The sequence below is a fragment of the Papio anubis genome, chromosome 19 (assembly GCF_008728515.1).
Source record: "Papio anubis isolate 15944 chromosome 19, Panubis1.0, whole genome shotgun sequence".
NCBI classification, from domain to species: domain Eukaryota; kingdom Metazoa; phylum Chordata; class Mammalia; order Primates; family Cercopithecidae; genus Papio; species Papio anubis.
Genome location: NC_044994.1, coordinates 18,614,178 through 18,637,057, shown reverse-complemented (window position 1 = coordinate 18,637,057; position 22,880 = coordinate 18,614,178). Strand labels below are relative to the sequence as shown.

General features: G+C 42.0%; 1 protein-coding gene across 3 annotated transcripts in view; it reads left to right on the top strand.

Annotated features, from left to right (window-relative positions):
* KCTD1 (potassium channel tetramerization domain containing 1) overlaps positions 1-22,880 on the top strand; it is a 200,189-nt gene that overhangs the window by 128,140 nt on the left and 49,169 nt on the right. The window lies entirely within an intron of this gene.

Sequence of the window (22,880 nt, the reverse complement as noted above, 5' to 3'; positions counted from 1 at the left end):
AAGCAGATTTGTTCCGCCAGCGGATCAGAGCACGTGCATTGTTGCAGTTTGTCATGTGGTTACTTTAGGATCTCTAATCTAGATTTGATCTGTGGGGATACTAGTGGTCCTACCTCAACAGAGTGTGTCTGCACCCTGCTTAGCACAACGGAGCTTCCTCCTAACCCCTAAGGCCTTCTGGAAAGTCCATACTGATAGAAAAAGAGACTTGCGTGTGCAAAAGAAACCAAGATTTTTAAAGTTGGTGTTTGGATCATTCTGCCCTGTACCACTCATCAAAGGAAGGTGTTGGGGATTGGCAGTTAGTATTGGCTGGGTTTTCTATGAGAGAGTTTTTTTTTAGGGAAATGAACTTTTTTGATATTCAGCATTCTTTCCAGAGGTCCTTTCTGGGTGGAGTTCATCCAGGCAGTACATATAAACAGTGAGATCAAGGCATTTTGTTAAAGGAGAACTACAAGTTGTGCCTGTAACAAATGACTCCAGAAGAGCATATGCGGTTTGTGCCTTTAGATTTTTTTTTTAAATTAAAAAATGTCTTAAAATTTAACACATGTACATGTTAAAATTTAAAAATATACCATGAAAAATGACTCTGCCTCCTATTTCTGACTGCCAATCCCCCATTTTCCTCTTTAGAGACAACCACTGTTAACATTTTCCTATGGATTCTTCCAGAGATATCATATGCACATTCAAACATATATGTACATACCACATATGGGTTTTGAAAGGTAGAGCTTTCTTAATGTTTGAGTGTATGGCAGCTGCTTAAAGGTTAGGGAAAAATTGAACAATATTGAAAAAAGAACAATACAGGATGAATAATATCACTGGGATACTGATTCCTGAGCCTGAGTGACTTTGGGGGCTCATGTAAATAATGCAGATCATTCCTACAGGAAAAAATATAAATAATACATACAGTTAAAGTGAGCTAATTCTATCTGTAAAGACAATGTTTTGAAATAAAACAGGACCTTGAATTTTCTCATTTTGTCTGTAATAGGGGAATCTTTGGGAGTCTTGTCTCTCTCTGTGTCTCACTAAAGCTGGATAGTGATGGAGCCTCTGAGCACTGTCTTGCATGCTCCTTGGCGCCTTCACCTTGGCCCATAAGTAAGGGTGGTTGGGAGCTGTTCCTAGCAACAGGCATCCCCCTCCCCCTGCTGGAAAGCAGGCAGTGTGTGCCTGGTGAGGACTAGATCCTAATCCAGTTGTTATGGGTAGGATGCACCTTTTCAACGATGGGCTCAAAGTATTTGCACTAGAAGATGCCAAGATAATAATTGAGAAGTTTATGAATTCATTCCCTCTTGTCCCCAACATTGTCTCCAGTGGGACTGCTGCAGTCTCCAAATCCTGCTCAGGCTGAGCTGTTCTGAGACTGCAGATTCGAGTCTGTTCTCTGCTTGAAGCCCCGTTGGCCAGCAGTGAGTGTGCTCAGACCCCAGAATCCAAGTCATCTTTCCGGCATCAGCCAGAGTTTGATCTCCTAAACATTAATTGTTGTTTCACAAATTGCATTTCCCAAGCTGCTTGAAGCTTTTCTTAATTTAGGAAAGAGGAATCAACAATAGATTATGGGAGGCTCCCCACCACTATTTTTCCAGACTCAAAAAACTCTGTTAGATAGTAAGATTCTCAGAAAACCACACAAGGCTTACCTTAGGCGTATGATGGTTTGATTTTATTTTTTTGTTTTAAATTTTTTAATTGTATTATTTGTTTGAGAGAGGATCTCACTGTGTGGTCCCAGCTGGCCTTGAACACCTGGGCTCAAGTGATCCTTCTGCCTCAGCCTCCTGAGTAGCTGGGATTACAGGCTTAAGCCACAACACTCAGCTTTTTTCAGATTTTAATGTGCTTCTCATGTATATCTAATTTGATCTCTTTGGGGTGGCCGGGGGAGGACTATTATCTACATTTTATAAATGCAGAAATTGAGTCTCAAAATAGCCAAATCCCATGACAGTTTCATACAGAAAGTAAGTCACTATCTGCAACAGAGTTTCCCCCCAAGTAGAGGGAACACTGACCCTTCAATAGACATCTAAAGAAATAGAGTTCCAGGGTCAGGGGAGCTTGGCAAACAGTGCCATCCTCTTGGAAGCCCTATATAAAGAAGCCTGTTTAACTCAGTGTTTCCCAAATTTACTTGATCGTTAATCCTCCCCTGCCTCCACTTGGTAATATCTTGCACCACGGTTTCTCATAACACTTTGGGAGACGCAAATCTACAACATCACCATGGAAAACAAAAATGTCATTTTTGAGTAACTTTAAAAAAAAGTATCTCTATTTAAAATAACTTTAGCTCTAATTCAGAAACTCCAAAAGTTATCCCCATGGCTGTCAGCTAAGAGTGATACTTGCAGATTCATGGAGCGGTGTACGAGGCACTGTGGGAGATGTTTAAAATCTAGTCTAGGTCTCAGTTAGTTACTAGCTTTGTCTGTAAGCCTGTTTCTATACCAGAAAATGGTATTTATTCCTGTTTCATGGTCATTGAAGAGGGTAAATAAGCCGACTCGCACACAGCACTCGACACAGAACCTGGCACATAGTCAGTGCTCAGAAAATACTAACTTTTTATTTTTAGTTCATGAGCTCCAAGCAGATTTGCTGTTCAGAAGAGCCCAGTGGCCTCTGTCTTGGGGATGGTAATGGGCATGGGCCAGAAAGAGGTGCCATCGAGATTTGATTAAACCTGAGAAAGTTACAGCTGGTTGAAGTGTCTAATCCTATGTAGCTGGAGTAAAGCACGTGTACCAGATTGTATTATTTTCCTAGGACCACCATAACAAAGTACTACAAACTGAATGGTTTACACAACAGAAATGGATTGTCTCACAGTTCAGAAGGCCAGAAGTCTGAGATCAAGGTTGTCGGCGTGGTTGGTTCCTTCTGAGGGCTGTGCGGAGGAATCTGTTTCATGATTTTTCCCAGCTGCTCGTGGGTTGCTGGCAATCTTTGGTGTTCCTTGGCTTGTAGACACATCAACCGATCGATCTCTGCCTTGGTGCTCACGTGGCGTGTTCCCCGTGTGCTTGTCTCAATCCAAGTTTCCCCTTTCTGTAAGGATGCCAATCACTGGACTGGGGCCCACCCTATTCTCAGATGATCTCCTCATAACTGATTACTTCTGCAGCAACCCTATTTCCAAGTCAGGTCACATTTTGAGGTACTGGTTTAGAACTTCAACATATGAGTGTTTGGAGGACACAGTTCAGCTCACAACATGAGTGTAGTCTGTCAGTCCCTGGAAGAACCTTCAAGAGGAATTTGGCTAAGCATCCAGTTGTTGCATCTTTTTCTTTAGAACTACTTTTTTTTTTTTTCAGTCACCTTTATTAAGGTATGGTTTATATACAACCAAGTGCATCTGTTTTTAAGTGTACAGTTTAGTGAGTTTTGACAAATACACTGCCCCAATTAAGGTATAGACCGTTTTCGTCAGGTTAGAATTTCCTCCTGCTCGTTCCCCGGCAGCCCCTCTCCCATGTCCTAGCCCCCGGGCAGCCACTGCTCTGCTTCCTGCCACTGGAGATTAGTTGTAGCTGTACCTTTTCTAGAGTTTCATGTAAATGAAATTATACAGCATATATTTTTTATGCTGACCTTTCGGCTTTTATGTTCTTTTAATGTGAACTGTGAGTCCACAGGAATCGAGTATGGAAGTTTTTAATAACCATAAATCCAGCCTTTAGAATTCTGTAGCTATTGGGGCACAATCTTGATAGATCTTTAAGGAAAAATTTATTGTTTTCTTACTGTGCCTGTAGCCCTGTAGGAGACACCTCATACCCTCATTCAATCCCCAGACAGCCCTGTGAAGTAAGTGTTCTTTTCTCCATTTATAAAAGAGGCAGTTTCTTAGGGAATCTTTTTTTAAGTCTTTGATGACTGCTACCTGGAAAATGGGTTGAACTGAGAGATTTTTGAGCTTTTGCAAAAAAGCATTTAAGAATACTGGCATATGCCCATAGTGGTGTTTGTAGCGAAGTGTTACAAGGCCACTGTAAGGATTAAATGAGATAGTGATGTCAAGGGTTGAGAATGGTGCCTAACACACAGTGGGCACCCCCAAATGCCACCTGGCATCACTGTGATTAGCAGACTCGCAGGCTGTCACAACCAAAGCCCTTCTGTGATGATCCAGGCCAGCGCTCCACCCTTCAGGGCCCTGAGGTTCCCCCCATCTCCAGGGAGGACTTGACCTGCCCCTGTCCTTCACTCCCGTTCCCCCAGCAGCTTTGCCTTCTGGGTTTTTATCTGCAGCTAAAATGTAAGCTTTCCTCTGTAAAGAAGAGGTTCCACAATGAACAGGTATGGGCACCCCACCAGTGGGGTTCTGCCGCCTCCTTTTTACAGCATGAGAAGGCTTAGCGACTTTGGGCAGCAGGTGTGGGCAGGAGCCTGGAGCCCAGCTCTCTGAACTTCCAGCCTTTAGGAAATTAAAACGGGGAGATGCCAGCCCAACGCTGAGATATTTTAATGCCATGCCAGTTCAAAGTGAGGACGACTCTTACTATCTCAGTATCTCGGTATCTCCAGGCAAGCTGGAGGAGGAGTTTGTAGGCATGAATTGAAAGCTAATAATTTTCCAGCCTCCTGTTTGGGACATAGCAAACATTTTAGAGCTAAAATATGGAATCAGCCGACACTGTCTTTTTAGCAGTTATTTTTAATTTTGGGGGTTTGGGGGAGTTCTAATTTGTCAAATTTCCTCATCCCTTATCTTTCACATCACTTCAGAAATACGTGTGAATTAAGGTCAATTAGCATGTGTCGACATCCACCTCAAACTAAATCTCTAAATTATCTTCGTATAAATCTTGAAGAGGTAGTAATTTCAGCTTAAGTGGCAATTAAAAAGCAAGGATTATACTTAATAACCTCTGGGGGGGTACCTGAGGTCTTCTGTTGTAAAGTCTTGACAAATACTGTTAGTCATCAATAATTTAGGGGGATATCATCTGACTTCCATTTAGTTTTACATGGTTATGAAGGCTCCAGTTCTCTCTGGGGAGATGGCAGAAAGAAAATAGCGGGCACATGTGTGTGTGGACGCTGGCGGCTGTGCTTCCCAGGTGCTTCTCAGCTGTGGCACTGAGCAAACCACTCAGTCGCCCTGAGCCTCAGTTTCCCTTTTCTCAGAAACGATCATAAACCAGATCTTTTCCAGCCCTGAATTCATTTGCTATTCATTATAAAAATGCTAATATGCAAAATCTATTTTAGAGCTACTAACTCAAATATAGTCCTGTGTTACGGGATTAACATTAATTTAGTTAACTGTATTGTCAGATTTGACATTGAGGACATATTCATGCTAATTAGAACAGGTACAGTGAATAGGCTCTCACTCGAGCTGTCTCATTAAGACTGAACTGAATTGATTTTGATGCTTTCTTACAGATTTTTAAATTAAGAGTAACAAATGGTAGCAATTGGCTCCGAATATATAGACTTTTACCTAGAGCAGCCACAGTCCCTCTCCACAATTATTTTTTACATTTCAGATATGCTAATTTCTTACCTCCTCCCATCTTTCTCTTTATTCTTGTCCAACTGAATTATATTAGTACAACTGAATGTATCTTTAGAGAGAGACGTGGTAATCACTGCTTAATTTGTTTAACATTTTAATACCCGTAGCCTGAGTACATGAAACAGGATATCGAGTGTGTTATTAGCAGATAAAATAATTCCAGTGATGGAATTTATTTTGAGTCTTAGTTTATATAAATGGTTGAGTGACTGTTAATATCAGGTCATCTCCTCTAAATGGTGATAAACAGGCCAGAACGTTAAGTGTCGTTATTATTAACTTCATTTCATTACTTCTAGTTTAGGATTTTCATTAGCTGACCAGAGCATTTTCAAATAACTTAGACTTAGAATATTTTTTAATTTGTCTCAAGAAAACATGTTTCCATAAAATGCTGGACTGACTTAGGAACAAGAGGTTAATATTTTAGTATCACGCACATACCAGAGTCTCATCTTTTGCATATTTGCCATAGATAAGACAAACAGGAAGGAGGTATGTTCTGTACTTCTGAGGGCACTTTTTCATTTACATGAGAATTCTTTAAGCAGTGACTATCTAAGACCATCATTAAAGTTAGGCATTTCTGAATACAGGTGAAAATCATCACTTGTAAGATTTAAGCATAAATGTAAAAGTCGGGCAAATTTTCATTTACCATGTCTTAATTGAGAATTTATATTTTAAAAGTTTTGAGAATATAATAAAAGCAGGAAAAATAATGAATTTACCATGTATTATTCTTGTAATTAATAATATCAGAAGTTCATTTGTACACATTATCCATCAGCAGAAAAGATAATACTTGTAAAGTTTACATTTATAATAAAGTTTACTTTGTATAGCACAGTGTCCTGTGCAGTATAAAGTGTGTTGGGATTTCACAGTAAGTTCAGAATCACTGGGAAACAGAGGGAATAAGGAAATAAGGATAGCTGGTGCAGTGGCTCATGCCTGTAATCCTAACACTTTGGGAGGCTGAAGTGGGAGGATCACTTGAGGCCAGGAGTTTGAGACCAGCCTGGACAACATAGCAAGAACCCATCTCTAAAAAATTTTGTTTTAATTTTTAAAAAAGGAAAAAGGAATAAGGATGGTATGTGAGCAACATGTGTAGACTGGCGTTTTGTAAGTATCCCTTAAAAATAATCATTAAATCTTTTAATAATTGTTTGCAAAATTTTGAAAATCTTCATGAAAAATTATAGCTTTGGCTAGGTGTGGTGGCTCACACCTGTAATCCCAGCACTTCGGGAGGCCGAGGTGGGCAGATCACAAGGTCAGGGGTTCAAGACCAGCCTGACCAATGTGGGGAAACCCCATCTACTAAAAATACAAAAATTAGCCGGCCATGGTAGTGTACACCTGTAGTCCAGCTACTCAGGAGGCTGAGGCAGGAGAATCACTTGAACCCAGGAGGCGGACCCCGCCTGGGAGACAGAGAGACAGAGTGAGACTCCGTCTCAAAAAAAAAAAAAAAAAAAAAATTATAGCTTTGCGTTTTACAAATTAGTTTGTTTCCCTTTCTGCTTTTATTCTCCATACTAAAGTGTTTTCTAATATTTCATATGGTTATTGGAGAGAAGAAAAAGTTTATGTGAAGGAAGGTGAAAGATGGTGAGCTGTGGTGCACCCACCTTTTAAATTCTCTTCTGGAATGCCATATTAATGTTTATTTAGTGCCTACTGACTGTCTTGCTCTGTGCTAGAGATGGGGGGTACAGCAAGCAAAATCCAGTTCTACCCTTGCAGAGCCTGCAGGTAGACTGATTTCCTAGGGTAATTCTGAGTACCATATTTCATTTCTGAAAACACTTTGCCCTGGCTGGGGGACTTGGGGGGACCCACCCTACCCACTCTGAGTCTGTCTCTTACAGCTACAGGAATCCAGAGTCAGCCCCGCAGAGCTGTTTGGCTGCTGTATAAGTCTGTTTTCACGCTGCTGATAAAGACATACCCGAGACTGGGCAATTTGCAAAAGAAAGAAGTTTATTGGACTCACAGTTCCACGTAACTGGGGAGGCCTCACAGTCACGGTGGAAGGTGAAAGGCACATCTCACATGGCACATGGCGGTAGACAAGAGAAGATAGCTTGTGCCGGGAAACTCCCCTCTTCTTTTTTTTATTTTGGAGACGGAGTGTCGTTCTTGTTGCCCAGGCTGGAGTGCGATGGCTCACCACAACCTCTGCCTCCTGGGTTCAAGCAATTCTCCTGCCTCAGCCTCTTGAGTAGATGGGATTACAGCCATGCACCACCGTGCCCGGCTGATTTTTGTATTTTTTAGTAGAGATGGGGTTTCTCCATGTTGGTCAGGCAGGTCTCCAACTCTTAACCTCAGGTGATCTGCCCACCTTGGCCTCCCAAAGTGCTGGGATTACAGGCGTGAGCCACCACGCCCAGCCTCGAAACTCCCCTTTTTTAAAACCATCAGATTTCGTGAGACTTATTCAATATCACGAGAACAGCATGGGAAGGACCCGCCCCCATGATTCAGTTATCGCCCACCAGGTCCCTCCCACAACACAAGGGGATTATGGGAGCTATAAGATGAGATTTGGATGGGGGCACAGAGCCAAACCATATCAGCTGCCTTCTTGTCATTTTTAAAAACTGCAGTATTACCAGCACTCCTAATGTCCCGCTTCTCAGAGTGTGGGCTGATAACCCAGAGATTCCTCAGCGAGCACAGGCTGCCTCGTTCCTCCTGGTTACTGGAGTTTTTACTGTGCAGGGTGACTGCATCAGTGTTTCTGTCCTGGGAAGTATTATGTGTTTACTTTATTTCCACAAAATCTCTATCATCTAGTGAGTGTTTGATTTTCCTTTACTTGACATGTGTGCCTATTAACAGCATGAAATTGTGGGGTTTGTTTTTTCTTTTAATTGACATTTGGGCTGGGTAGGTAACAAATCAAACAGCATTTGATGCCTGCTGTCCCAAGGGACAAATCACTACTGAGGTCACTTACTGGAAAGAGATCAGAGCACTCCATCATAGAGCCTTGTCGGCTTGCTTTGTCATCTTCAGTACTGTGTATTCATTTTCTACGAAGTACCAAAAATAAAAAAGGATTTCATGAAGTACTGTGGGGAGTTGATAGGAAAAGTAATTGGATGGTACTCACCACCTGATTTTATTCTGATTGCATCTGCAGGCTTTCAGCTGATGCCTGTGATTCTGTGAGCTCATTTAGTGGTGAACTTTCCGTCAGGGCCAAGGATCTACCTGATTCTCTAAAAATCAGGCTTCAGCCCCAGGATCTTCAGGAGGAAGCCATACAGAGAGGGATCTTTCAGATTGGTTGGCGGGAGGACTGAAGCAAAATGCAGGAGCTGGAGGACCCTTTAAACTCTTCTTACAAACCTCTCTCATGCAAAAGGGCCCACTTGCAGAGGGATCAAGTAAGTTCCTCCCGCGGATAAACAAGATCTATAGGGAAGCACACAGGCATTAGCCTGACCTCCTGAATATGTAAGTAGACAGGAGGTTGGGAAAATGAGGAGGTGAAACTAGTCTGATCCCTCCTCCCTGACACACACCCCTGTCCTCCTGTCTCTCTCATCTCCTATATTTTCCTTTCCATCAGTTTCTTTCTCACTCCCTCCCACACCACTGTCCTTTCCTCACTTCCTGCTCCCCTTCCCTTTCTTCTAACTTCTTGGCCTCTTTAGAGCTGCTGTCTGTCCCTTTCCTGCTTCTCTGACCCTGACCCCTTTTCTTCTCAGACAAAATTGCATTTATCCGCTGTGTTCTCCCAGCCCCTGTCATTGTCTTGGCATTATATACTGTGTCTTTTGCTTTAAAAGCCATCTAATGAAATTCAGCTGGGCTCTTAACAATACCAAAAAAATTCTGTCGCCCATTTCACTTCCTCGGGCAGGAATGCTCTAGCGCAGTGCCGTCTGCTGCCACGGGCAAATGAAAGGCCTGTTTTCCGCTGGCCGTTGTGGCTCACATCTGTAATCCTAGCACTTTGGGAGGCCAAGGTGGGTGGATCACCTGAGGCCAGGAGTTTAAGACCAGCCTGGCCAACACAGTGAAATCCCATCTCTACTAAAAATACAAAAATCAGCTGGGCTTGATGGCGCACACCTGTAATCCCAGTTACTCACTCTGGAGGCTGAGGCAGGAAAATCGTTTGAATTCAGGAAGTGGAGGTTGCAGTGAGCTGAGCAAGATCGTACCATTGCACTCCAGCCTGGGTGACAGTGAAACTCCATCTCAAAAAAAAAAAAAAAAAAGGAAAAAGAGGCCTGTTTTCAGAGTCTAAGCCCTAGTGGGTCAGACGCCACCAGATTGCCCCAGACATCTAAGATAGGAGGATGCAAGTTTAGATCCTGGAATATTTTGCTTCTAACTTTTAAATCAACTAGCTTGTTTGAACTTGAGCAACTAATCTAAATATTGCTGCCTCCGTGTGTTCCTTCTTTGCAAAAGATGGTATTGGCTTTCTCTACTGCTTCCTCTGGACCTTACAAGGGTCATGGTTGTTCGTAAAGTCTTTGGAGTTCTGGGATCTTATAAATGGCGGCTTCCTGTGCATAAGGCACTATCTGGATACAAGGTACGATGGTTTTCTAATGCATTTCCATTTTTACAGGAAACTTTTCTTCCCAGTCAGGTTGATCTTTTAAAAGTTGGTTTGTTTTGTACTCTTGTTGGTTTTTATTTTAAGATATATCTCCAAGAACACAGATGTCTCCTTTACAGTGTGAAAATTGTAAAGAATAGCTCAATGCAATAAAATACTGAGGAGGATGATTGTTCACTGCTGTCTTCAGGGCTCATTCGAATGCCTGCTTCTTAATCTGTGCTTTCAGTGATATCTTCTCACCCATCTGCTCCTAAGCAGGAAGTTTCATCCACCACTGTCCTCTTCAAAATATTCCAAGAAACAAATCTCCTGTGCTAATACCAGGTCTGGCAGTTCAGCTGCAGGCAGTATTGGTCCAAATAGGACAAATGTAACTAAGAACTGGACAGCCCAACGGCCAGAAGAGAATTGGTCTATATTTTCTGAGGACAAATGAATGCCAGTGAATGCCAGATGTCACCTAGGTCCAGGAGGAGTGTTTCTGGCAAATCGCTAGGCCTGGAGCCTATCAACAGGACACATGACCCATTAGGTCTGAGTGTAAACGTGATACTACTTCCCTCAACATCTCTCTGCCTTTTCTTTCTTTTTTTTTTTTTGAACGAGGTCTCACTGTGTTGCCTGGGCTGGGATGCAGTGGCATGATCATAGCTCACTGCAGCCTCGAACTCCTGGGCTCAAGTAGTCCTCCTGTTTCATCCTCCTGAGTCACAGACTGTAGGCTGAGACCACCACGCCCAGCTAGTTTTTTAATCTGTTTAGAAACACTGTCTCACTATGTTGCCCAGGCTGGTCTCGAACTCCTGGCCTCAAGCATCCCTCCTACTTCAGCCTCCAAGTCACTGGGATTGCAGGCATAAGCCACTGTGCTTGGCTCTCTCCTCCCCAACACCTTTAAAAATTTTTATTACCGAATATGTCTTTTGGAAAACTCGGCACTGATTCTGCTTACAAGAGATCGTTACTTTATTTTTAAAGAGCATCACTTTATATCATTGAGACAAATTTTTTTTCCTGTTCTACAGGCGAATCTCAAGCGGCTTTCAGACTAATATTCTAGAACAATGAAAGATATAAATAAGTAAATGATACTCCAATAAAATGACACTAAGTAAAGAATCTTTCCCAAGTAGGCATTTTGCTTATTAAGCACCATATTTTATTTGCTGTTTTCTCCTGCCAGTGGAGGCAAATAGAAAGCAGTAGTGATTAAAATGTAATCTTCCCGATCAGCTAGAGAAAATGGTGTGATTGTTAAGGAATCTCCCTGGGTTGACTTTTTTTGCACTCATGCTTTTGGAATGCCTTTCATTTCATGACCAGTTCTCCTTTCTTTCAAAGGCGTTTTGAATTCCAATTCTGACCTTCTAAAATGTTAGCTTTCTTAAGATATTTGAATCTCTATGGCTTATATTTTTTTAAAAATCATAGACTAGTAAAAATTCAGAACTGGAAAGAGCATTATAGAGCATCTGGTCCGACTGCATAGATTATAAATGGGAAAGCTGAAGTGAGGGAGAAAAGAATTTGCCAAGGCCACATAGCTCATCGGTGACATGGCTTAGGCTAAAACTTGGTCTCTATGTTGTTGCATCCTCGGGAAAACGTTCTGAGTTTAGGTCCCTTACTCCTTGTCAACACTGTTAGAAGTGCCACAAATAGTTTGCTCTTTAAAAGGTAATTGGGGCAAAAGTTAGAAGTGTGATCTTTGTAATGTGGAATTACTAAATATAGGTACGTCTTATTTAAAAATAATACACCCTGGATTTATAAAACCCAGAGAAGTGCAGTCTTTGGGGTATTTAAGTATTATTTAGTTCTCAAAGTATTTCAGACATAATTTGATTGAAAAAAAAATTTTTGGCCCACTACAGCCTCCACCTCCCTGGTTCAAGTGATTCTCTTGCCTCAGCCTCCCGAGTAGCTAGGACTACAGGCATGCACCACCACACCTGGCTAATTTTTGTATTTTTAGTAGAGATGGGATTTCACCATGTTGTCAAGGCTGGTCTTGAACTCCTGGCCTTAAGTGTCCACCTGCCTTGGCCTCCCAAAGTGCTGAGATTCCAGACATGAGCCACCACATCTGGCCAAAAAATTTTTATTTATGTGGGGTCTCTTGTCATCAGGAATTCCCTGTGCATATGACTAATTCTCACATTAAACTTACAAACTCCCTGAGGAGTTCATTTCCACAGTGTCCTAGCCTGGCATCAATTAGAGCAACCAGCCAACATTTTCTAAATGAATGAACAAATGAGCAAATGAACTTTTTATGAACACATTTATTATATAGAGTAAGTCATGTACGTATAAACCTGTGTATTTTAACTTTTCTTTTTTTAATACAAAAAAGTCAAGCAAATGGGCACTTAAGAATCTCAGAGGAGGCCAGGCACGGTGGCTCACGCCTGTAATCTTAGCACTTTAAGAGGCCGAGGCAGGCAGATTGCCTGAGCTCAGGAGTTCGAAACCAGCCTGGGCAACACAGTGAAACCCTGTCTCTACTAAAATACAAAAAATTAGCTGGGCGTGGTGGCGGGCACCTGTAATCCCAGCTACTTGGGAGGCTGAGGCAAGAGAATTGCTTGAACCCAGGAGGCAGAGGCTGCAGTGAGCCGAGATCGCGCCACTGCACTCCAGCCTGGGCGACAGAGTGAGACTCCATCTCCACAAAAAAAAGTCTCGGAGGAGGTTCCCAGAGACTCAATTCAGATTAAAAGGAGCACATTTAGCTTTGGATACTCTGCTGAATGAGGACTTTCTATGACCACATCCAAGAAGTTAGTAAGTTTATGATTTATGTAGAGGCCAATACGTCCTGCTAAATGCACATGGAACTGAGAGTTAGGGGAGTGAATAAAGTGCCAATTTTCTGTGGTAGGGGAGGTGTCCACTTCCTGGGCCAGCTGGTCCCCGCCTTCTCTGTGATCACTGACCCTCCTTCTAAGCCTCCAGCCAGTATGTTCACCCCCAAACACAGACAGGGTGAAAGGAACAAGGCAAATCTCTCCCTCCTGCAGGGAATGCCAGAGCATGTATAGCCTAGTAATAAGAGAGTGGCAACCTTATCTGGGTACACAATGGCTAGCATGTAAAATATCACAGTAAATTTATTACTAGATAATTATAGGCTAAGCCACTTGACCTCAGAGTCAACTTCCTTCTCTGAAATGGTGATAATACCTAACATTGTGCAGAGGTTTCTGATTTCAGACTTGAAAGCCCCCTCTACGTGTTAGATGCTGTTTCATTGCCAACATTTGGTGTCGTTCGCATCTTCCCCCCACAAGAGTGTGTGCAGGGCGACTTCAGGAAACGCAGGCAGTGTACTTGGATAGCTTTGATCATTTTGCTCTCGCCGTGTTTTAGAGCTGGGAATGGAGGGATCTAGAAGAGGGGGCAGACGACCAGACAGACCCTGAGAGTGTGGGAAGCATAGGCGACTGACCCTGTCTTTCAGGATCAAATGAAATCGTCTTGCTTGTCAGCTGAATACAAGCTTCCTTGACCTGAAGCCCATTTAATACTCAGTTCCGCGCATTTCCTCCCTGGCAAGAAAATTAAGAAAAGGGAAGTATTATCCCTAAGTTTAGTTCCATTCCTGTATTTCTTCATTCTGGCCTCTTAAAAATGTCAAAAATCCCTATTATGAAGGTAAAATATAGCAGTGTGTCAAGAGTATGTACTAAATGATTTGATTGGACAATTGAGTGCTATTTTTTTTCCATTTTTAAAATTCAATAGTAGTAAATATTCAACTCTGTATAGCATAAATAAAAGCAACTAAAAATTTTTGCCTGTAGCATCATCACCCGGTCCTAATGCCTACTAATATTTTGGTGCATTTAATGCTACAATTTTTTATTGTACCTACACACATTTGCAAAAATGGCCTTTCCCTATAGACCTATTATTACTGAAGCTGCTCTGTCACTTTTAATGCTATGTTTTAGCTTTTTAAAAGTGAACAGTATCTATAGTTGAGCTGTAGAATGTATTTAAATTATTCTCTAGTGTTTTAAGTGTATTTAAAAATATGTAAGAAATCTATTTTAAAAATTAATTCGGCTATAAGAAACTTGCGAAATTCTATTCAGATGTTATTTTTCTCAAGTTCATTTCCTTTTTGAACTAAAAGCAGAGAAATGTTGGCCAATAGTCATTCTTTTCATGGCCTCAGCTTGGTAATCTAATAAGGGAGCTTCTCAGATACATATTTCACTATGAAAAAGAAAAAAAAAAAGGCATGTTGAGGACACTCACTCTGTATCTGGCAGACAGACTGTGCAGTGAAGTAGATAAACAGCAGTAACGCCTTGTCCTGCCCCATAGCAAGAAGGGTAACATTTTACCACTTCAGATTAGGAAAGAACTGCAGATTAATTTAACACAGTCCCTGGTCATTTTGAAACAACTTTGAAGCACCCTATTTTTAATTTGTTTTTAATTCTGTGAAATTACGATTTTAATCTGAAAAGAAAAAGCAATACAGCTCAAGTATCATTTCATGAACCTACTGTAATGATTTCATTCTCTACTTCCTTTCATGCACTTTGTCCAAGGCACATAATTAGCATCTTGTCCCATTTTCTTTTTATTTATGTGCACCCCACAATGCAATACTGTGTTACATCAATGCAAAGCACTGCCTTTTTGTTGGGCCTTGCCGCTCAGTGACCTTAAAGTACTTCTGTACTTCTCACTAGGTCTGTAGAAGGCTTGTCTGTCTGTCCATCTGGCTTGTCAAATTTCACTTTATTTGTGCTCAGAGGAAGGAAAGAAACTTCATTTTTTCCTTCTAAATGCCAGACACTCTGTTAGATGTCTTCCCAAGCACTGTCTCATCTACTGCCATCTTTGCCCCTCTGTCGGGTAGGGCAATTTATTCCCGTCTTAGAGATGAGGGTACTGGAGTTAGATCAGTTTGGTAACTTCTCAGAGATTGCACAGGGCGGGCGGCTGAGTTCAAACCAGGTCTTCAGATTCCGAAGGAACAGGGCTCTTTCTCCTGTACCCTTACTTAGGGTGCCCTGTATATGTGACTTTGCCAGTTATATGGAGTTTTGAAAATTGTCTTAACTTAGAAAAATGTTTTCCTTTACTGTTTTGGGATGGAAATTTTTATTCAATATATTGTGTACTTTCCAATCTAATTTATTCTGAGGTTTGATCTTTGGATGACTTAATTTTAGGTGATTTTAGCAACTAGCTACTGTCCTGTGAGCTAGAAAACCAATAATCCCACTTCTTATAATGATTAAGAATAAGTAACACAAAGAAATGATAAATGGTTGAAGTGATGGATATCCTAATTACTCTGATCTGAGCATTGTATACATATATGGAATTAACACTCTGTACCTCATAAATATGTACAATTAAGTGTCAATTAAAAATAAAATTTTAAAAATTTTATTACATTCTTAAAAAAGAGTAAGTAGTCTCTATGAATTTGAAGGGGGCTCCTATGAATAAAGTGACTAGAAAGCTTGACATCAAATTTGGATACTCAGGAGACTCTTCTGGGCTAATTCTTTGTTGTTTCCCAAATGGTCAAGATTGACAGAAACTGTTCTCTAAATTATGCATACAGTACTCATCAATTTTGAATCACTGCTGCGTTTTGTTTTGTTTTGTTTTGTTTTTCTTAAGTGAAATTACCAGAAAGATTATTTTCTTTCTCTTCAGGCTCATTCTGCTATTTAGTTAAAGTCAATGGAGAACATAGAGTTTGGCAGGTGGTAGGTGCCCAATAAATAGCACTTGAATGAATGAAGAAACCAGTGAGGCCTCTTTCAAAATACATTGACGTTATGGTTGAGAGTCTTGCTATACAATTAAGTAGCTATGGTCAGTAAAGTGATGTTTTCTTGTAAGAACCTTTATTGAGAGTCCAATGATTATGTCATTCTTGAAACAACACTCCCAAGGCAACTACAGATTTCCGTCCCAGGAAGCAAGATCCTTGCCTGAGACACTTTTGATTACCCTTGTCAGACTATCAGAGTTAATCAGAACATTCCCATATCCAAGTATGCCATATAATACAGATGGTGGGTGTGTGTGTGTGTGTGTGTGAGAGAGAGAGAGAGGGAGAGAGAGAGAAATATATTTAAATCGAGGTTGAAATTTGTGGAAAAGTTATGATCTGTATTAAATTCTTTCACTGCTCTACTGAATGTTATGAATTAAAATGTCAGAGCATGTGGGTATTTTACCACTGACATGCTTTTCTGGAGCTATCACTAAGAAGCCTGTTTCTTTCTCCAGTGAAGGAGGTAATATGGTCAAACTCAATAGTGAAACGTGACATAAGACAGGGACATACATTCTTAACAAATAAAGTCATTAAAACTTTCAGTTTAAACTTCAGCTCATTTGTTCAAGGCAGTACCCCTAGGGCTCCTGTTTGAACAGCACACAGCTAGGTTAGAAGGCAGATTTTTCATTTGCTTCTTTTGAAAGATACCTGAAGTCAAATCCCTTGAAGGATTTTACTACCAAAAAAATCATTGTTCCTCTGTTGGGTAGGTGAGATGGATGATGAAGCTATGGGAAGGAGCTGGGAAATGGAAATGTTAAAGATGCACTGATCAGCACGCCTGGAAAATCTGTACAGGACAGATATGGGAAAGGAGGAATTAGAAATAGAATTCCTAAGGGCTGGTTCAGGTCAGAGTATATTTTAGTCAGATTTGGTGAATTCTATCAAAGGAAATAATAAGCACTTTTTTTGGCTTTAAAAAAAGTGTTATTTCACAGAAATTTAAGTAAGTATTTCAACAGTAAAGTGTTCTAATTGGAGGATTTTTTCCCAAGATTATTTTCAGTTTATCTTATTTTTATTTAATAGAACTTAAAGTGAACGAATCCTCCGCGTGCATATGTATACAACTGTGTCACCACTGAGATCGAGATGTGCAGCTTTGCTGGTCACTCCCTCTTCCAGCCACTACTCCCAAAGGTGGCCATTGTTCTGATCTTTGTCATCGTCCTGCCTGCCTGTCACTTCATGTGAATACAATCATACAGTACGTGTCCTTTTGTTCCTGACACCTTTTCTTCAGTGCTCTACCAAATCCATAGGGCATCATTCTTTTTTTAAAAAAAACGTATAGTGTCAGTAAAGAAGGGAGAAATACTGTTAGAAAGGGAGAGGGAAATGAATGTGTGTGTGAGGGGTCATAAGGCATTTGATCACTTGAGGCCAGGAGTTCAAGACCAGCCCGGATAAACATAGTGAGTTCCCATCTCTACAAAAAAAGAAAAAAAAATTTTTTTTAATTAGCCAAGTGTAGTGGCACACACCTGTAGTCCCACCTACTTGGGAAAATGAGGCAGGAGAATCGCTTGACCCCAGGAGCTCAAGGCTTCAGTGAGCCCTGATAGCACCACTCCATTCCAGCCTTGGCAACAGAGTGAGACCCTGTCTCTAAGAAATAAGAATAAATTGTATTCAGTTCTAAAATACCCCTGCTTCTCCATCACAGGAGTGGGAAATTCAAGTCGGTCATGATTTGGGCTTCCAAATATTAAGAAAAATTCTAGCAAAGTTGACTTCTACCCAAAGTTACTACACTGTCCAAAATGATAGCAACTAGCCACAGGTAGCTATCTAAATTAAAATTTATTATTATTGTTATTATTAGTATTATTATTATTGAGACAGAGTTTTGCTGTGTTGCCTAGGCTGGAGTACGGTGGTGCAATCTTGGCTCAATGAAACCTCCATCTCCCACGTTCAAGCAATTCTCCTGCCTCAGCCTCCCGAGTAACTGGGATTACAGGTACCTGCCACCACACCCGGCTAATTTTTGTATTTTTAATAGAGATGAGGTTTTGCCATGTTGGCCAGGCTGGGCTCAAACTCCTGACCTCAGGTGGTCTGCCCGCCTTGGCCTCCCAAAGTGCTGGAATTACAGGTGTGAACCACCATGGCTGGCCTAAATTTAAATTAACTAAAATAAAGTTAAAGATTCAGTCTCACTATGACACCCACTTGTGGCTGGTGGTGACCGTATTGAACTGTGTAGGTCCAGAGCATCTCCTCCACTGCAGAAAGTTCTATGGACAGCTCTGTTTAGAATGTGGGGTCGTAGCTCCCTACCTTTCCACCTCTTCTTCTGCAGACACAAGTATGTTATTATGGTGGGCTTCATTATTTTTTCATTGTAAATTATCATTTAATTCTGTGGTTCTCAGACCACAGATCACCATACAAGCTTCTGTCTCCCGCATTATCCCTCAACCTGGGAGAAAAAAATAAGTGGTTGCGACACTATGCTGAACTTTTAATTTCTGGAAGGTACCATGCACTCTCCCACTTTGGAGCCTTGGGAATACCACTTGGGACTCTCCTTCCTACCTCCCAGTGTTTGTTAAGTTCTCAGTTCTCAGTCTCTAGGGATCCTTCCCCATCCTTCTAGCCCCCAACCCTGGGTTAAATGTCCCCTCCATCAGCTGCCATAGTAGCCCGGCCTTCCTCTGTCCTGATTGCAGTCGCATGTTTCATGGGCTCTCTTCTACTGAACAGCAGGACTGGTGAGGCCAGAGACCAGCCTGTTTTGTTTACTCTTGTTCACTTATCATTTGGAACAATGCCTGGCACTTAAGAGATGTTAATAAATGTCATGGGCTGGGCACAGTGGCTCACACCTATAATCTCAGCACTTTGGGAGGCCGAGGCGGGCTGATCGCCTGAGCTCAAGAGCTGGAGACCAGCCTGGGCAACATGGTGAAACCCCATTTATACTAAAAACATGAAAAAAATAAATTAGCCAGGTGTGGTGGTGCACTCCTGTAGTCCCAGCTACTTAGGAAGCTGAGGCATGAAAATTGCTTGAACCTGGGAGGCAGAAGCTGCACCAAACTGAGATCATGCCACTGCACTCCAGCCTGAGTGACAGAGGTGAGACCCTGTCTCAAAATAATAACAATAAAATGTCATGGTCCAGGCCTGGTGGCTCATTCCTGTAATTCCAGCACTTTGGGAGGCCTAGGTGGGAAGATCAGTTGAAGCCAGGAGTTTAAGACCAGCCTGAGCAACATAGCAAGACCCCGTGTCTACAAAAAAATGTTTTTAGTTGGCCAGGTGTGGTGGTGCACACCTGTAGACCGAGCTACTGGGAAGACTGAGACGAGAAGATCACTTGAGCCCAGGAGCTCAAGGCTGTAGTGAGCTATGATTGTGCCACTGCACTCCAGCCTGGGCAAGAGAGTGAAACCCTGTCTCTAAAAAATAAAAATAAGTGAAAATGTTTTGAAGGAGAGAACAATGGGCTGCACAGGGGAGGAGCAGTAATCAAGTAGCTTCATGTTAGGACAGGGTTCGTCTCCCGGATTCTTCCTCTGTATTCCGGAAGGAGTTTTAGCACAGAGCGCTCTGCCTGAGCAATGCACAGAAATCGAAATAGTCCTCAGCACTCTGAGTTGTTTCTTCAGCAGTGTGATGGCGCATCCAAGTCACTTGCACTCTTTCTGGTTAAAGGTTATGGTTTTCCTTTCTCTAGAAGTAATCCTGAAAGACATACACAAACTAAGATGATGATGGGAAGGTAGAGTTGAGGACGATGATGGAACGACAGAAGGCTCTGCTGCATCTCAGCGGGCAGCCATTCTTGGCATCCCTGGCCAAGGCCCCCTAAGCCAAACAACCTTGCAGGGAAGCAGCTGTGTAACAGGAAGGATTCCTTATCAAGACAGGTGGCAGAAATCCCACTTCAAACTCGCTTTACAAATACAGAAATTTATTTTCCCAAGTCACAGAAAATCTAGAGGTGGGAGGCTGAGAGATGGCTGATGCAGTGTGTCAACAATGTCAGCGAGGACCTGGCTTCCTTCCAGCTCTCAGCTCTGCCATCCTGGGCATTGGCTTCATCCTTAAACTGGCAGGGAGATGGCAGCTGCAGGTAGCAGCGTCCCATCCTGGACTTCAGTGTCGATCTAGGTAAAGTTGAGAAAGTGTCAGCTCCAGCTACTGGCCAAGGAAAGAGGTTGCCACAACTGTGTTAGATGAAGCATCTGGAGTCAATGGGATAGATACTGAGCATCAACTCCAACGTCTATTACAAGTGCCCAGACTCTCAGCCCCAAATATCCTCCCCTAACACCAGTCTGAGGATTTTAAAAGTTCTCATATATCAGGTACAGTGGCTCACACCTGTAATCCCAGTGACTTGGGAGGCTGAAGCAGGAGGATTGCTTGAGGACAGGAGTTCAAGGCCAACCTGGGCTACTCAGTGAGACCCCTGTCTCTAAAAACGTTAAAAATAAAAAATTAGGCCTGATGTGGTGGCTCATGCCTGTAATCCTAACACTTTGGAGGCCGAGGCAGAAGGATCACTTTGAGCTCACGAGTTCAAGACCAGTCTGGGCAACATGGCAAAAACCTGTCTCTACTAAAAATATAAAAATTAGCTGGGCATTAGTGGCCTGTGCCTGTAGTGTCAGCTACTCAGGAGGCTGAGGCTGGAGAATCGCTTGAACCTGGGAAGTGGAGGTTGCGATGAACTGAAATGGCACCAGCCTGGGTGACAGAGTGAGATACTATCTCAATAATAATAATAGCAGCCAGGTGTGGTGGCACGTACCTGTAGTACCAGTTACTTGGGAAGCTGAGGTGGGGGGATCGCTTGATCTCAGAAGTTTGAGGCTGCAGTGAGCAGCTTTGATCACACCACTGCACTCCAGCCTGGGCAACGGAGACAGACTCTGTCTCTTAAAAAAAAGTTCTTACAATCTGCCCCATATGGAAAATACCAAGTGAAGTGAAAAGCCCTGACTGGGTTAACTAATATCAGTTAATGCCTTAGAAATGAGCATAGCCAGAGCAACCCTGCAGAAAGAGGAGAACATCCAGGATGGGGAGATCCAGCCTAGGAGAACCAAGAGGGCTCACCAAAGGAGGGCAGTTCTAATCCTCGCCCTTAAGGGTCAATGCCCACCCCACCCCACCCCCACCCTGAGCTGAAGAAACACTAGTTTAATCTTAAATTTAGCAATATCCATTGCATATATGACTTACAATGTAAATGGTATATATTCTGAGAAATCTGGAATTCTTCAGCCCATCAGTTACGCTTTCATTTTTCTCTCTTTCTATATAGACCTGGCAGTGTTAGAGCCGTGCTGAATGAGGTCACAGTCTAACGACAATATTAACCCTGCAAATCTGTTCATTTTCGCCTGAGCACCCTCAGGCAGGATAGAGAACGTGTCCAATTGAAAAACTATTACAGACTCTGCCGCACTGTGATGGGCTAAAATGTAACAGGGAGGGAGGTGTGCGTGTGCCTGTGTGTGTGCGCGTGTGCGTGTGTGTGTCTGTCCCAGGGAATCATTTTCTAAAAGGAAGTCAGTATGTATCTGTTAAAAGTGGAGGTTGTATGATAGCATTTTTAAAGGAAAAATGTGTTTTCTGTCATCCAGATTTTAAAATGCTACTTTTAGTATTTCTGAACCTTACCTGTTTTATGTTTACTACCAACTGTCTTGGTTTTTAAATTTTTTTCCAATACCCAATACCCCTTTAACTCTCCTTCGTTGTGTGTTACAGACATCCTGTTGTGTTTTTCAATATCTGTTTTGCATTGTTAAAAATATCTAGAAACATATAAAGAATAATGTAGTAAACACCCTTGAGCCGACCAGCTGATTTAAGAACTAAAACCTTAACTCTTTTTCTATAACTGTTTCTAGGCTCTGTTAATTCAGCATGTAGAAACACATAACACAGATGGTAAACATTTTGCGTAAAGGCCCAGTCACCACCCCATTCACAGTAGATGTTGAGTTTCAGAAAGCATGTGCATTCACAGTCTTGCTTGGACATGTGGTTAATGCTAAGTGGTCTAACAGTTGTGCCCCAGGTAACTCCTGAAGCTGTTCCAGATCATAAAATCTATGATGTTTTGCAAATTTATATTTTATCATGCTGTGTTTTATGCAGAAAAGCTAGATGACTTCCCCTTTGTGGTCTCCATCAAAGGCATTTTTCAAAATCCCTGGCTTTGCCATACATTGTTTGCATGTTTGAAAGCAATCTTTGGCTGAATTAGAAATCTGAGAGTATACGTGTGTCATTGGTGTTACAGAATTCGTGCATAAATGCTATTTTAGCTTATTCTTCAGTTAGATACTCTAAATGTTTGACCCCTTCATTGAATACCAGAGACCTATCTTTACTTGTCTGTGGTTTGGGCTCTAATTTAAAAGCAAACAACCATGTTTTGATAGCATTTGAAATATTTGTATTGTATCCATGGAAAGGATGTAATAATTTATTTTCTCAAGAGTATAGTTTCTGCCCGGGTGAGGTGCTTCACGCCTGTAATCCTAGCACTTTGGGAGGCTGAGATGAGCAGGTCGCCTGAGCCCAGGAGGTCAAGATCAGCATGGGCGACATGGAGAAACCCTGTTTCTACAACAAACATAAAAATTAGCTGGGCGTAGTGGCGGGTGCCTGTAGTCCCAGCTACTAGGGAGGCTGAGGCGGGAGGGTTGCTTGAGCCTAGGAGGTTGAGGCTGCAGTGAACCATGATCACACCACTGCACTCCAGCCTGGGGACCCTGTCTCAAAAAAAAAAAAAAAAAAAAGGTACAATTTCTTAAACATGTTCTTGCTGCCAGCAGGTGATATCCTCATTCTGGTCTGTTTGCTCACATTGCCCCTTCGCTTGTGCGACCGCACATCCACATCTGCCTCAGTTACACTTTGGGAACTTGATT